The following is a 16,464-nucleotide window of genomic DNA, read 5'->3' as shown; positions in this document are numbered from 1 at the left end:
TCGGGGGCGTGTGCATTTTACAGTGGATGGTTTTTGTTGTATGACTCGGTGCTTAGTGACGCTGTCCCAAGGGAAGAGTGGAGTTCATTAATATCTGTACAACAGACACATTGGAGTATCACTAAACAAACAGAGGCTTGTGTTCCATTGCTGCCATGTACGCAGCATTGCAAGGGTGCGCAATAACGAGCATACAGTGTATTTACCCTTCTCTTTTTTGTACATACTCTTGAAATGTTTCATTTAGAGTGCTCCATAAATGCGAATTATATTTTACTCCTGTATGCAATGGGGGGAGGGGGGGGTGGCGACCAGACAACCTACGTTCGGTTTCTGGCCATGGCTATAATATCAGTGGCGAATGATATTTTAATCGTTGCTGGCTGCCCCCGACAACTCTTTCAATGTCTCCAATCTGCACTGACCAGCGTGGTGAAGATTGGTCAAACAACATCATGTCAGGAGGCCATCATCCAGCAGTGGATTGATGAAGGGCTGTATATTATTGACGTGTGCATCGATTCTTCCCTGTGTCACAGTTTGGTTCGTGATCAAATTCAAGTCAATTATTCTCCCGTGTAACTGTCTCGTTTGTATTCTTTCTGAGTTTCTCCCTTCTGGTTTGTGGTTTTGTTAACTTAAATTCATGAATAGCGTGCCATTACCAGACGTCATGTGCAGAAACCTATGGCTAATGTAATGTCCTTAAAAGTCAAGTCATTTTATCCATCACGAGGTATAGATTTGTTTTTATGTGGATGCCCACTTTTTGTAAAGCGTTTAGAGGCGCTATATTAATCCACGTTGTATTGTACCGAACCCATCTCCTATAAGTACACTGAGACATTGTTGCAAATTAAACATTATTTTTGCAGGGGTTGTCAATCAATACAAATACTCAACTATGGACATCTAACAAAGTAGTACCAAATTTTGGTAATCCTGAAAGAATAATCAGCATGCTTAGTGCTCACACTGATGACTATAATATCTGCTGAAAGTGGTACTCATTGTATTAACCGTGCAGGGATGATGGGCATCTTTCGTGTTCACACGGAGAAACAGATCTGCATCAAGTGGCATTCATTGTATCGACCTTGGAGGGTCGATGGACATGTTGTGGTGGTGAGATGTTAACTCCCTCGCCTGGTATGCAGGAGCTTGTGGGTTTGATCCTGTCTGACACCTGTATATTTGGAGTTTGCGTGTTCTGTCAGTGGTCGCGTGGATTTTTCTTCAGGTCCTTCAAATTTCCCTCCACATTTAGAATCAGCATGCGTTTAGAGTATCACGGCTGCAATAAATTTCCACTTGACGATAAGCCACTTCGTCGAACTACGATTTGTGGCTCTGTAAAAAGAGCTGTATAGCTCAAAATGAAGATTGTTTCGTTTAATAATGTAGCAGTTTACACACAGAGGTGAATGTATCCGCTGGGCACGCTTTATCTCTTCGTCACATTCACCTCGTGCTCGCCGTCTCTCCCCAGCGCCCTACCCTCCTGGTTCCCAGCCGGGCTACGGGCCGCCGGGACAGCCGCAGTACAACTGGCAGCCCGGGGCGCCAGGCTACCCGGGATACGCTCCGCAGCCACAGCCGCCGGGACACTATGGCGCGCAGCCCAAGCCCGATACAGGTACGGCTACCGGATTCCTGCGAGAGCTTAACCAGGGTGCGCCGTGGTTCCCAATCCTGTCGCCAGCCACGCCCACCACTCATGGGCTCCACCCACTCGCCTGCCAACCTCGCCTACTACACCGGTAGCTTAGATACGGGTGAGAGGGGGGGGCGACGGGCACGTGGGGGCGGGGGGGAGTACTTTGGCCTGTGGAGCCGAGTGCCGGTGGGTGCTGAGCCTGTTGGACCTCGGTGTGTTACAAGGATAACACCGTCGCTTGTATGCTAGGGGGCCACTCGACATGTACACTTTAGCGATAAGTGAAGTTTTGGCTGCCTTGGATCACATCCTAATTCGACTGCTGTAATTCTAACCTGTTAATATTTACTGGTTGCTCAAGATTCCCTCTTCTGCTCTACATCTATGCCTCTATACTTTGTCGATATATATAAATGCGTTTTTCACCAGAGCTGAGCGGCCAGTAAATATAGAGGGATTGTCTTTAAACAAAACACGCAGTGCTTCAGCTTAACGGGCAACTGAATAGAATCCGGGAGGCTTGACTTGGAAAATAAATAAATAAAACTTTCATCTTGAGTGGCTTTTGAAAAAGTTAATACCTCAGTGGGCTTTGCCTGGTAGGAGGGAGATGTTTTAGTTTTCATTGCGTTTATTTGGGTTATTTCTTTCCCTTTTTGTACTTTGCAGTGCTATCGTGTTTTTGTATTGTTTGTTGTTGTAACGTTCTTAACCGCCCCGACTGGGCATCTGAGAAAAATAGTTTTATAGCTCATCGGATTCCTCCCGTATAAATAAGTATTCTGATTCTGTACACTCGAGAAAGCCTCGCGGGGGCTTTAACGTGTGACAGAGCGATGTGGTGAATTTCAGATCGATGGCTGTTGCTTGTGACCAGATAAAAAAACTCTTCAAGAGGGAGAACCTGGCTTTCAATAGCTGCAGAAAAATGGCAAACAAATTAAAATATGTGAAACAGATAGGCTTTGACAATAAATGACGATTGTATAAGAATAATCATAATAATGGACTTAATTTATCCCGGGAAATCCTTTGCCGGATCAGAAGAGAGGTGGACTGTTTCACAGGGATGCACGGCCAATTCTACGAATGTGTTGTGTTTGGCATGTGAGAGGCAACTGGAGAAGCCTCTGTGTTAAGCTGAACTAGAGAACCTGGAGACAACCCAGGAATACGAGGAGAAGGGGTAACCTTTAAATCTCCACACAGATTCAATAAGTCATTGTTGTTCCACCATCTTCTGCCCACGTTTATAGGGTGAAGGACATTATTATGCTTAAGGAGATCATAGTGAAAAGGTGAAATAAAAACGGTGGTGGTTGTAGTAGTCGTCATTGGTCTGTTTATCTAGCGTCACAATGGAGTGAAGTATGCACAGCACCATTTGAAGGGAGGGGCAGTGGGGCAGTGGAGTGGTGCAGACAGTTCTGTAATCTGCTTCATTTGCAGTCTGACCCGAAGATCAGCACATTGCAGATGCTGTTTGCAGATAAGCATTTAAATTAACATTTACACCCAGCTAGGGGAAGGGTGAGGGACATGTGGGGTGCCGAGTGAGGCATGGATGTTGTAGTTATTGATCTAGCTATAAAATAAGTAATATTTAAAAATACTTTAAAAAAACACGCTTTAATGAAATGTACCTTACTCGTAATGGCAAACTCTGATAGTGCACTGTTTTTGAGTTGTACGCCTTTTGGCGTCATCTGGTCCAACACTAATGGAGACTAGGCTCTAAGAAAAGCTGTCTCAGGTGTGGACCAATCAACTTCAAGGACAGTGCATATCATTATCATCATCAGAGTTGTTTCTTTTTGTTTGCATTTTGACTGCTTGTGTTGTGGTTATTGCAAACATGATGCCTTGTATAAAGGTGTCAGTTTTTGTACCAGTTGAAAGGGTAAAAACCTATTACTATATTACTATAATACTTCCATGGACAAACTTATCTTGGGAAAGCAATGTGTAATGCATGATTTTTCTTGTTAAAAGTTTGGTTGGAAAACCCAGAGCAGGCAGGACTGTCCACCGATAATTGTTTTTGCAAGCTTAACGCACTTATAATTATAGGGTTTTTCCCCTTTTTTCTGGCAACAAAATTGAAACCTTTTTACAAGGATTCATGTCTGCATTGACCACAATACTTGCAATCAAAATAGCAATCAGTTTCAAGGACAATGCATATATTATCATAGTATGTTTTTGTTTGCATTTTGACTGCAAGTATTGTGGTTAATTCAGACATGAATCCTTGTAAAAAGGTTTCAGTTTTGTTGCCAGAAAAAAAAAGGGGAAAACCCTATTATATTTTGGTACTGGCACAGGAGGTCTAATGATGTAGATGCTTAACGCACTTTTCCCTGAAGGCCCCCTCTCTCCCTCCCTCCACGGAGCCCCATGATTTATCCGGCGGTGAGTGGAACAGAGCACGCGTTGTGTCTGAACTGGTGCCTTGTTTAGCATACGATACAGGGTGGGAGGCCCGTTGGCATGGCTCTGGTTATATTTGGTGTGTGTGTGAGTCGGGCCTGCGACACCATTCCCCCTAAGAGGCTGCTGGTGTACAGTGGTTGCATTTCGCTGGAAGTTGCTCGCCGAAATTAGGACCCCCAACGTTAGGGTTGGTGCTGCCTGGCATTTGCGTCCAAAATCCTTTTTTATTTCTAAAACAATAAAATGTTAATTAGTTTTATACAGCGATCTCAAGACGTTGTACAGGATGAGTGCGCATATGCATTTTGTGGAGGCAGTCAGGCGTAGACGGAAGGTCTTTAACTTCGGACTTGAACAGCAGCAGGGAGTCAACAGGACAGATAGCTGGAAGAAGGGAGTTCAAGGCTACGGGGTCAGCAGAGGAGGATGGGTAACCTACTCATTAGGAAGATTCTACATCACACCACTCTTCTTTCGCGACTGCGCAACAAGGAAGCATGCCTGCGACTGCAAACGTCTCCTTACGTTCTGAAGAAATATCTGACGAAAGCCTTTCTCCACGTTTCTCAATTTCTGCTTTACACCGCTATCTCGCCGCTGGTGTGTCGTAGGGCACAACAGCCCTGAAGCGCACACTGGGGTTTGTGCGTTACCAATGCGACGCTTTGTAAAACTTGCACAACTAACCTCAATATTTCCTTTTGCGTATTCTGTGTTGCAAAAGTCCTGGACAAAGGTTGTTTTTGAACTGCAACTACAGATTTTAATCATCGCCGGAAACTCATTTACGTTGAGCAACTACGCCAACTTTGCATGATTAATCTTCTTTCCCACGGTGGGGAGTTGATCAGCAGTGTTTATCTGGTCATGTCTGGTGGGTGAGCCAGTGGACAGCTTTGGAGTAGCCTCATGGTGAAAAAATCTGAAACTCTGCTCGTGAATGTTCAAGGGGATGGTGGCCTTCCTACGTATTCCACAGTTTTAGATTGGTTACTGCACTTGCACTGTGGGTTATTCATAATTGTTCAGTGTATGGCAATAGTACCGTTGATTGATGGAGTTGTGTCTGGCCAGTGAAAACAAGTGTTTGTTGAAAAGTGAGTGATCAACAATGACTGGACTACAAAACACTGCAACCTCGGGTAGTCCACGTGACTTCCGTCAGCGATTCTGATTTGAAGTTGCCATCCCAGTTGTCCGCTTGGGGGAGCAGTTATCAGCAACTTCGAGTGCGTTTCCACGAGCCACAGGACTTGAGAAGCGACTTTCTCCCTGCCCCCCCCTTCTCCCCCCCAGCACTCTGGTTTCCATATTTTTTGTGAACATTTAGAACTGTCCAGGCGGATGACGAGGTTCAGTTATTTTCTCTCAAAAGTTTTTCCCCATCTTGCGATGCATCACTCCTCTCATTTTGTTTCATCTCTACAATTTTGTCCACTCCTTTAACCCAACTGCAACATTTGCATGTAATTTGCGTTTGACGTAATTTCCAAATTGTCACCTGCCTGTATCGCGAGTGTAGCAACCAAGACTGAAGTGCAATCTGGCTAAAATTCACTTCATTTTAACACCTGCTATTTGTATTTTCCAGATATGATCCTCAGACTTAATTGAAGAAGCCTTCCTCCTGAGAATCAATACATGTTTATTGAGGACCACAGTGGGAGATAAGTTTCCCTTGAGTGGACTTTTGCTCTCAACTGGTTCTTGAAGCGTGTGGCACTTGCTGACTGCACTTCCTGTTTACAGTCGACTAAACGGCCGTCTTCATTCGCGACTTTAGCAGGCATGCGATGCTATTACACCTGGACAGTTCTACGCTTTTGGATGTACATGTCAGACGCCTTTAGGCTGTGGGTAACGATTCGCAGGTAATGATCACAAAGTGGCTATTTATTTTGAGTTGGCTCTTTATTTTTGGGGCATATCATGTTAAACAATGAGGACTGTAATTCAGATAGACATTTTTTCTCCACTTTTATTAATTGGGGAGAATGTTGTTAATATCGTGGCAGACAAACTGACTTTTTCATCCACCCTGCGATGGTGATGGTGCATTGAATTTCATCGAAGTGTCAATTCGTTAGTTTATTCCATGACAATCCATGTTTTCTAAAACTATAATTATCTTCAAAATAACACTCCATATGTAGTCTTATTAGAATGATAATACAATTTTCCACAACCCATCATGAGGTCTCAAGCTTAGCAAGACTGAGCACGGATAATGCTTGTATGGGTGATCACCATGTATGACAGTTTATCATAGGCCATGGGGGCTACCTGGTCAGAATCGGAGGACAGTTGTATTGTACTCTGCACCCATATCTATGCTCCAAGGCACACTGCCCAGTGCACTGAACCAGTAGAAGCTAGTCACCCCTGACGACGCACACGTGGTGAGAAGGGCCCTCATCCTGCAGTGTGCATTGACGCACGGCCGCACGATGGCGTTAGGAATTGCAAGCTTGCCCTGTTCGTGGAACTGCCCCAACTTCTCTAGCCCCATGGACACCACAGTCCCTATCCCCCACAGATGCATGGGACGTTTTAGCTTGCACGGCTTGGAGGTCATCGTGCGTTGAGGGCGTGCGTTTGTGAAATGGCACATCTAATGTTGTTTAACCTATTGCAACCTGAGTGACCGATGTAAATTTTAATCGCATGCTGATATTTAGTGCAAATATAGTCGGATCTATGTTAAGCTATTACGCAAATACCAACGTTTTCCAATTGTGGGCCATTGAAAATTATGGCCGGGAGTTTCATTGGTTTTACGCATAGGGTAGCATTGGCCTCAATCTCTAATGTGTCTTAAATTTCACGCTAGTACTTGCAAACAAATGATACTTGTCATCGGTGAACCCAGTAATTAGCCTTCCCATTGGGTGTGATGATGATGATATAATAATGTGGGCAAAGTCTACTGCCAGTTATTTATTATAAAGGTCACCTGCGAATGCATAAATTATGGAACGTTCTCCTGTTGTGTGTGTGATGAATAATTAACAGGTAGACCTCCCTTTTATTATTTCTTCAAACGGGGTTGCAGGGATGTGGCCGGGTGGCTCCGCTTTTCGAGCAACATTGAGGGCCCAGGGTTCAAGTCCGCGATTCAACCGTGCATGATTAAAACCAGATTTTCGAGTGGAGCGAGTTAATGATCAATAACTGTACCCAAAAAAACAACAACACTTTAAATTTGTTGTGAAATGTGTCCAACGTTCTTCTCTTGAGAAGGTCTATAGTATAAGTTTGACGAACACTTTGTCAATCCACTGCTGGATAGGAGCCTCCCCAATGCCACGTGAGTCGTGGCCGTTGTATGACTACTCGGCAGTGCGGGTTGATAATGGTGGGGAGCGTTGACGTGGGAGCATAAATGTACAGTACAACAATCGATTTTTCTCCACTGCTGTCTGGTTCCCACCACGCAGCCAAGCAGCAACCCCATGTTGTTGTTCCATGGTGGTCGCCCATCCAACCCCCTGCCAAGCCCCACCCCGCTTAGCTTTCGAGATCTGACGATCAGGGGCGATATCTGACGGTTGGGGACGAGATCTGACGGTTGAGTTCGTCAAAGGCCGTGCCGAAGTTCGGTTCCAAAGTTGTCAACTCGTCTAACACGTGCGCGCTTGCCGTTGTTGCTGCTGTTGGATGTCGTGTCGCCCTCAGTGTACGTGGTGCAGGAGCAGAGACGCAACAACAACAGCAGCACCACCGAGACGTGCCTGACGGCCTGCATGGCCGCCATGTGCTGCTGCTGCGTGTGGGACATGCTCACCTAGGTGTCGTCACTGCTGCTGGCGCCGCCTGTATATACACCGACACGCGCACACACGCACACAATAACAACACGCGCACACACGCACACAACAACAATACACGACCTTCGCCACTAAGTGGCGGTGACGTCACCACGGCGCTTGTGCCAGGCTAGGTGCACATGTACACGCATACACAGACACATGCTGCCCAGACAGACGTTATGGGTGTGTGTTGCCAACATTTCACCCAAAGTCCTTGTGTGTGTGCGTGTGCCGAAAATCACAGTGCGGTAAAAATGCACCGTCCTTTCGCGTACGCACGGGCAGGTGCCACGTCGACAAAATCGGTGGCCGTCGTTCACGTTGAGGGGGAGGGGGGTGGGGGAGGGCTCTCCGACGTGTGTGCCGCGTGTCGTGCCGCGTGTCGTGCCGCGTGACGTTCGGCGCGACGTCCCGGAGCTGAAGCTCCCCAGCATGTGGAGCGAGACGTCGGGACACCGTTACCGGACAGCACGCGGTACAACCCGGAACAACATCGCAGAGCGACACCGTAACACAAGCTGGCGGGGGTGGGGCGCACGTAGGCGTTTGCGGTCGTGAGCGTTAAAGCGCACGCGTGAATGCGCACACTTAGACGTACGCACACACCCGGCCCTTCCTAGCGTCCATAAATACCCGGCACAAGGCCCCCCCCCCTCCCTCCTCCCGCCGTGTACTCCTGAGCGAGGTTTTGCCCACGGCATGCACCTGCCACCTCGGGCTTGAGTTTCACTCTCGCCACCTGCTAACTCGACCCCCCCCCAACCGTTCTCCACTCTCGCCGCTACACCCCCCCCCCCCGCCCACTGCAGCATCTCATGCTTAGGTGAGGCGATCGAGCGACAACAGAGAGGGGCGGCAGGTATTTTTATCTCCGGCTGTTGGCGCTCACTCGGGCGATCTGCTCACGTCGCCGTTTACCCCCCTAGTGCCTCGTTTTTGTAGAACGTCAGCGATGGCGACCACGCTGCTTTGGAGAATTGCGATTGGTGTACTCTCTTTTTTGGCTTCTGATTTCTTAAGTTGCGGTTAGGTGCCGATCATTACGGTTAAAACACGATGCGGTTTATTTTTTCCTGCTGTGGAGGTAGGCAGATTATAAGGCGTTGTGAAGAAAATCATTGCATTTTGAAATAAACACGATTGGAAATTTGTCTTGACTACTTGACACCGTTAAGAATTGCAGTTCCGACCATCCCTACATCATAGCCACTGGCCTGCAACCCCGAGTCCCTTGAGTGGGAGCTAAAGAGCAATCCTCGCTGTGTACGGGGCGTACAGTGCGTACGGGGTGCTGGTGCGGTTAAACAGCCCGCGTTTCACGAGTCGCGATGCAACAGCAGCTAAAGGTCATTGGGTTGTAAAGGAACCTAGAAATGTATTTATACTGCAACTGGCAGGGCAAGTGAGGAATAGTCGACGTTGAGCACTCGGTAGCCGTCGCTCTTGCTAAAGTTGATCTCATCCACCGGCTCGGGCGGTGATGCCTCCGAGATAATTGTTGTACTTAGTGGCCCCATCACCCCACAATGACCTGTAAGCCCCATTTGAGAGGATGTGTCACCTGCGTCCGACGCGGATGATGGTGTTGATAAACCGCAGCCTTTGGAGAAGTTAGTGACTGGGATAGTGGGACGATCCAGTTCATTTCAGGACAATGTGTGTGTGTGCGTGCGCGTAGGGAATGGTGGCGCAGTGCACTACGAACCGCGCGACCTGAGTTCGATTCCAGCTCGTGACCAATAGTGACAGCGAATATCTGAACCGATCCAGGGCCTCCCCTTGGTAGATTCAGTCTCAAATGAGTACCTGGTGTGACGTATAAAAACATCGCCACTGGGGAGGCAAAGGCGGCCCCGGGTGTGGTGCTGGCCACACCACCCTCTCGTATGCCGTTCTGGCCTTCATATGTTGTTGCTGACAGCACTGGCCTCAACTGTCTGTTAAAGGCTTGCGTGTGCAAATGCCAGCAACTACGTATTTGTGTGAGCACTGATTTAGGACTTAATAATGGGCAACCAACTAACCCCTTCGTTTATATCCCAACGTGTAATCTGACTTGGTTTTACTGACTTGGTCGTTATCATCCATCTCCACCACAAACCCGCGAATGCCAAAAGTCGTACTCTGCCTTCCAACCAGTGTCCCCACCCCCCCTCCGAGACTATCAGCTCGAGCATCCGGCCACCCTAATCAGAAAGCGCAGCAACTTCCCACTTGTCACAATTCAATTAAGAAAAAAATAATGTGCATAGGTTTCCAGCAATTTCAAATTATGCAGTCAGTCATTCAGGGACGAAATGCCTTTTGAGTAGCTGTAGAAAAATCACCTCGTGCGCACTAACGTTGATGTTATCGCGTGGATATTATTGGCGTCGTGTGTACAGATGCTGAAATAAATGCTAAAATTATTCAATAGCTGCCATGCTTGCAGACATAGACATGGCACGCGCAACATACATATGGTTGGTAGGTCAAGCGCTTAAGATAAAATTAGTTTAAGCACACGGATGCATTCGTGGTTACTGTGGTTTCGAATGGCTGTTAACTAAACCACCGGAGCTTAACAAAAAGCAGATAGCATGAAACATGTCTTTTGTTTCTTTGCAGAATATTACATTTTATTTGGCAACCTCAATTGAAGGAAATGCATATAACTGTACATGTACACCACATATGCAGCCTCATACTTGGTGACTCCAAGCACTAATTATTTTTAACATTGCGTTAAACTTTTTTTGATACAAATTAATATTTGCCAGCAGACATTAATTTAAAAAATAATTCTCTTAACAGGTGCAATTTCTCTTAACATTTACGGAGACTGCTTATGTATGTATCTATGTACAGACATTAACAAACTAAAACCTAACTTCTCAGCTTGCTGGTTTTGTTCACAAACCAAATCTAATTTCTTTTTGGCTGCCAATGGGTTGATTGGTTGGGTGGACGGACGGACGGTTGGATGTGACGTGACGGAGTTGTGCCGATTTCTATAGAGGACGCCCTTATGTTGTATTTAATTGCTGTTGATATAATTATCGTTAGGCATAAGTGCATCCTGTTTAGTGTGCTGTTAACGAGGTCGATGAAAAGACGATTAATATAGCTTTATAGTATCGTGTATCTAGCAAAATGTATGTGACGTATGCTGCTATTCTTTTGAGAGGGGAGGAAACCCATTAACGTCGACAAGTGTGGCCTAACTTTGACGACAATACTTTAGAAACGCAAACTGCTTTGCGCACGTGGGCATTACAGTGAATGCAAGCGGAGAGAGTGCAGAAGCTTGCACGCTTCGACCACCGTCCCAGTTAACCTGGGTTTGAGCCTTGTCATGATGCACGACATGATTTGCCAAAATACATTTTCAACTTCGCAGATCCCTTCGGGATGCTGAGCCAGCCAAAAATGTGCATATCCTGCAGTTTTGAGGCTTAACTGCACCGGAGAGACAAAGATGGCCAGGTGTGTCACTGCCTCTACCACCACTCAATCTTGTGCCACGCTAGCCTCAATAATTGAGAACAGCACTTGTCCTGATAATTTGAGGTTAACATGGGCATCTTTTTTTATGTTGTCAAATAACTGAAAAGACCTTCCACTTTGGAAATTGTAATGGGGTTTCTCCTGTTCCATTATTGTGCTTTAGGCTGTAATGATGATGTAAGTAAATATTGTAGCATAAATATATTGTTAAATACTGATATACCAGGTCCGTAAGGTACTTTTAAAAACATGCAATACTATTTTCTCAGCGTGTGCGTTCACTAGTGGACAATTGTCGACTACATAAATCTCACTTTTATATAATAGACGGTTTGAAATCGATAGGTGTTTGATGTCCGCCTTTGTATGTCTTCCCGCATCACGGGTTCCATTCAATGTCATGTGCTGTCTCACCTTTGGAACTGGGAGGCTTTTTTCAATAAATTAACTGTTGCCATTATAAGACGCGTTTTATGCTAAATGAGGTTAAGGTGCACACCCCTGCAATTGCTCCCTCCTAGCGATGTGACCTACCCAAACTCACATGCTTTTTCTTAACCATTAAAATTGTATGTAACCGTTAATAAATGTACTCCATTTTCTGTCTCTCAATACCCCTCAAAGAACACCATATCCCAATGGGAATGCTTGCTCATTCGGAGCACGTACATGTCCCATAGGTTGCAAGAGAAACATCCTCACGCTGATGATTCATTGTACCCTTCTGAGTCCATCTTGACACCAACTACCACCCAACTTTCAATACTTTTTCTTAAACACAGGTGGCCCAAAGCCCCAACACGTCAAGCAGTTGGCAACACACAGCACTGTCAGAGTTGTTATAGGACTTAGCACATTTCTCGAAATGAGAAAGGCCGTAAGAGCTTTGGGAATGTTCATGGAAAGAAATTTGGATGGGAGAGAATTGACTGAATTGTAATATTGCCTGAAAATACCAGTTGGTAAAAACACTTGACATTTAATTTTATTATCAGTATCCCCTCGAACCTCTAGTCAGTAAAAATAAATACAGCCGTCTTTAAAAAATATAATGGATGAAGGCCCTCCCATTGTGGCAGTCACGTTCGTCAGCATGGGTTGTTGGTAAAGGACCGAACTAGATATCGATTGGCACGAATATTGAGCCATGGCCTGGAATAAAACGCCGGTCGCTCGATGGGTCCCATGGTGCAGTGCGCGTGCACCACCGCCACTGAACCCCATAAAAACTCGTGATTTGATGATAAGATACATTTTTATTCCGCTTTCAAATTCAGAACCAAAAGTAGAAGAATGAGCAATTCACGAAAGATGTGTAACAACAAAAAGTCCGCTTTTTAAAAAGGCGACTGTCTTTTTTTAAAATGGAGTTACTGGTTGTGATAGGTTACTAGAGCCACCTATTGACAGATAAATGAATTACAAAATTTCAAATATATATTACTGTATCGTAAACTCCGGCTTTAAAGACGCAATTTTTCCCGATGTCATTTAAAGCAAGGTTTGGTGGTGAGTCTTACAATACAGAAGAAAGGGTATCAATTATAAGTCGTCTGCCCAGTGAACAAATCAATCAGTGTGCTGTGTAAATTGCCAATACACGTTTCAGAATTTTAAATCAATTTCATCTATAACACAATCATTAAGCGTCGTTGTTGGTGATTGTAATAATAAATAATGCCACCTTCCCATATTCGTGTCTGCACATAAATATGATAGCATAATATCGGCAACAGCAGCTGGTGAGACGCGGCCACTTCGTTGAGCGAATATGTGTGGCCAGGTCGCTTCTACGTCGTTCAGTGGGGCCATACCTGGTAAAATAAAACATAGTTCAAGAGAATGCTGAAGTGGCAGATGTCCTTCTATACTGCGGCCAGGAGAGGGCGCTATCAATTCGCACTCAGTACGCTGGTCACCCCGATATGACAAGTGGACAATGATGTGCGTTTAAAGCGTGATGTCACAATTTCTCTACAGTCGAATGGATTCATATTCTTTGGTTCTTTCTATAAAGTTACGTAGATAGAAAGAAAAAATATAAAGTGAATAAAAATATCACGACGCTTCGATCGCAACATAAGCGGTCGTCATCAGGAAAATGGGTTAGCCTCTAAAAGCAAACTGTTTATAAAGGTTTGGAGATGGGCGTAGCCCAAGTGTATCAACAGCACCAACAGCATTGGCGGGGCAGAAATGCCAATGCAGCAGCAATGCCAATGCAGCAGCAATGCCAATGCAGCGGCAATGCCAATGCAGCAAAGGGCCGCCAGGAAATCCCTGCACCCCGCTCCACCCACCACACTGCTGACGGTGGAGGTTGATTGACAAGAAAACACAAGTCAAGTTATGACCCAAAGTGGTTGATGACATCTTTCCAATGATTGCTGAGTCTAGAACCTTCCTCTCGGTTGAAATTGTGTCTGTATATATGGATGGCTTCATGAACGAATCTTTCTTCTTGGTTCTTTCGGTAAAGTCACGTATTGTTTTTTATGGTTTATTTTTATTATTTTATTATTTCCCTTCTACGTGACTTTACCGAAAGAACCAAGAAGATTAATCCCTGCAGTCACGAAAGCTTTAAATTGAAGGAATCTTTGTTGATAGCCAGTAGGCTTGCAAAGTACCATCGTCTTAGAGAAATCATTTCGTGTGAGCCAGCCGCATTAAAATAATGATCAGCCACGGCAGAATTATTGGTCCTGCCGTGTTTCAGATCTGCCTTATGTTCACTAACACGGTCCGAGACATGTCGCTTAGTTTCCCCAATGTAACTGCTGCCGCAGACACAGCTTAGTTTGTAGACGCTGGGATATTGCATGTCAGCAATCTTGTCCTTCACGTAATTTTATGTACTGTCTTAAACCGAACCTGGATCTTGTATTTGTTCATGATTTTGGAAATATTTTTGGTTATCTCTGCTATGTATGGCAGGGTGATGGTTTTGATTGGATCCACAGATGGCGCCTTCCTCACGGTTGGGGTGACGGCTTTGCGGATTGTGTAGTCAGAATATCCATTCGCCTTGAGAACGTGGTGCACGTGTTTGAGTTAACTGGTTAGGTGTTCATGGTCGGAGATACATTGAGCTCTATGGTGTAGCGTTTCGATGAGGGAATTCTTCCGTGATGGATGGTGGTGGGAATCAGGTTTTAGGTAGGCGTCAGTATGGGTTACTTTCCTGTAGACAGAACGGCTCATTGAGCCATCTGGTCTCTGATTCCCACCACCATCCATCCCAGAAGAGAAGCCCTGGCAGCAACCACAATGCACTATCCTCGAGATTTGGCAATGCCAACACCAGAAGCGGTGGCCTGTGCAGAACATTGGGGGGGGGGGGGGGGGGGGAAGACGATCAGGGTTGCGATTTCCGCATGGAAAATGCGGAAGGAGGGTTCAAATTTACCCGCATTTTTGCTAAAGTCAACCGCAAACGGTGGAAAGACTACTCCTATGACCGCGCGCTTTTAACAACACGTTAATGCGTTCTATTGGAAAGGATACATCATGTACATGTGCTCGTAATCACGGCTCCGCATTTGAATAAAGTATGTGGTTCTTGTGCGGAAATGCGGAAATCATATATTCATTCCAATCAGTAACTCAAAGCCCTACGTGATGCTGGGCCTTGCATGTATCCTTTCCAATAGAACGCATTAACGTGTTGTTAAAAGCGCGCGGTCATAGGAGTAGTCTTTCCACCGTTTGCGGTTGACTTTAGCAAAAATGCGGGAAAATTTGAACCCTCCTTCCGCATTTTCCATGCGGAAATCGCAACCCTGAAGACGATATCGGTTGGACAGGAGAGACGACGAAGAAGACGACCAGGGAGTGGGCAAGCACACGGGCCGCGGGCCGCACTCACTCCCCCAAAAGCCTCTTCCTCCGGCCCGCCACGTGTTCAAATTTCATGACTTATTGAAATATAAAAAAGACATTCTAACCCCCCCCCTCTCTCCCTATCGATGCCCCCTCGCCTCGACCTCCTCCACCCCCTCCCCTCCCTGACCCCCCGCCGCCCTCACCCGGTCCACCCGCGCGTGTGCAGTTCTCCCCATCACGCGATGTGTGCACCCCCACCCCTCTCCCCCGTCCCTCTCCACGGCCACGTTATCTGGGCAAATAGACATCCGCGGAATTACCCCCCCTCCACCCCACCTCTGTGTCCCTTAGAAATCCGAGGAAGTTCCTCGCGCTGCTTCCATACACGTAATACCCGACAGACGCGGCCATCCTAATCACTCCAGCAGCAACCAATTCCGCGTTTAAATGTCCGTTTTAAATTTTATAAAAAATCCGACGAACGCGTGAAAAGAGATTGTATTTTAGAGAATTGTGATGATGCGGTAGACTTCTCCATGGAACTCCAGCGGACAGCACGCGCTCGGCTGGCCTGGGAACGCCTGGGAATTCCCCAGGAAGAGCTAGAGTCTGTGCGTAGTCGTGTAGTGTATAGTGTAGTAGTGTATAGTGTAGTAGTGTGTAGTGTATAGTGTAGTAGTGTGTAGTGTAGTAGTGTATAGTGTAGTGTATAGTGTAGTAGTGTATAGTGTAGTAGTGTATAGTGTAGTAGTGTAAGTGTAGTAGTGTATAGTGTAGTAGTGTATAGTGTAGTAGTGTATAGTGTAGTAGTGTAAAGTGTAGTAGTGTATAGTGTAGTAGTGTATAGTTTTAGTAGTGTGTAGTCGTGCAGTTTACAGTGTCGTAGTGTAGTAGTGTATAGTGTAGTTTATAGTGTAGTAGTGTATAGGGGTGGAAACGTGTAGTGGTGTATAGGAGTGTAGAAGTGTATAGCGTAGTATGGTATAGTAGTGTATCGAGTAGTAGTGTATCGTTTAGTCGTGCTGGAGTCTGTCGCCAGGGCAAGGGAGGTTTGGACTCAACTCGCTGCCGCCGTGACCTTCGCCAGGACAAGCGGACTGAGAAACGAACGAATTGTGACATCAGTCGGAGAACCTAGTCACGCCGGCTTGTGCCCGCCCTCACAGTCGGGCATATTTGCGGAATACACCACGCCGCCGTTGACCCTGGCCATTGACCGAGCAACCCAACGTTCCTACCAGCTCCTCCGCAGCA

At 46.1% G+C, this 16,464-nt stretch overlaps 1 long non-coding RNA gene across 2 annotated transcripts in view; it reads left to right on the top strand.

Annotated features, from left to right (window-relative positions):
* Positions 1 to 14,424, top strand: part of LOC133350525 (uncharacterized) — a 30,045-nt gene extending 15,621 nt beyond the window's left edge. For both annotated transcript variants that reach the window (XR_009756086.1, XR_009756085.1), the window contains 2 exons: positions 1,490 to 1,636; positions 7,766 to 14,424. This is a non-coding gene — a long non-coding RNA (uncharacterized LOC133350525). The remainder of the gene's footprint in view (positions 1 to 1,489; positions 1,637 to 7,765) is intronic.
* Positions 14,425 to 16,464: the final 2,040 nt, after the last annotated feature.

Source organism: Lethenteron reissneri, chromosome 34, assembly GCF_015708825.2.
Source record: "Lethenteron reissneri isolate LAM-NWPU_2019-01 chromosome 34, ASM1570882v1, whole genome shotgun sequence".
Classification (NCBI taxonomy): domain Eukaryota; kingdom Metazoa; phylum Chordata; class Hyperoartia; order Petromyzontiformes; family Petromyzontidae; genus Lethenteron; species Lethenteron reissneri.
Note: the sequence above shows the minus strand (reverse complement) of the source record. Positions and strands in the feature narration are given on the sequence as shown.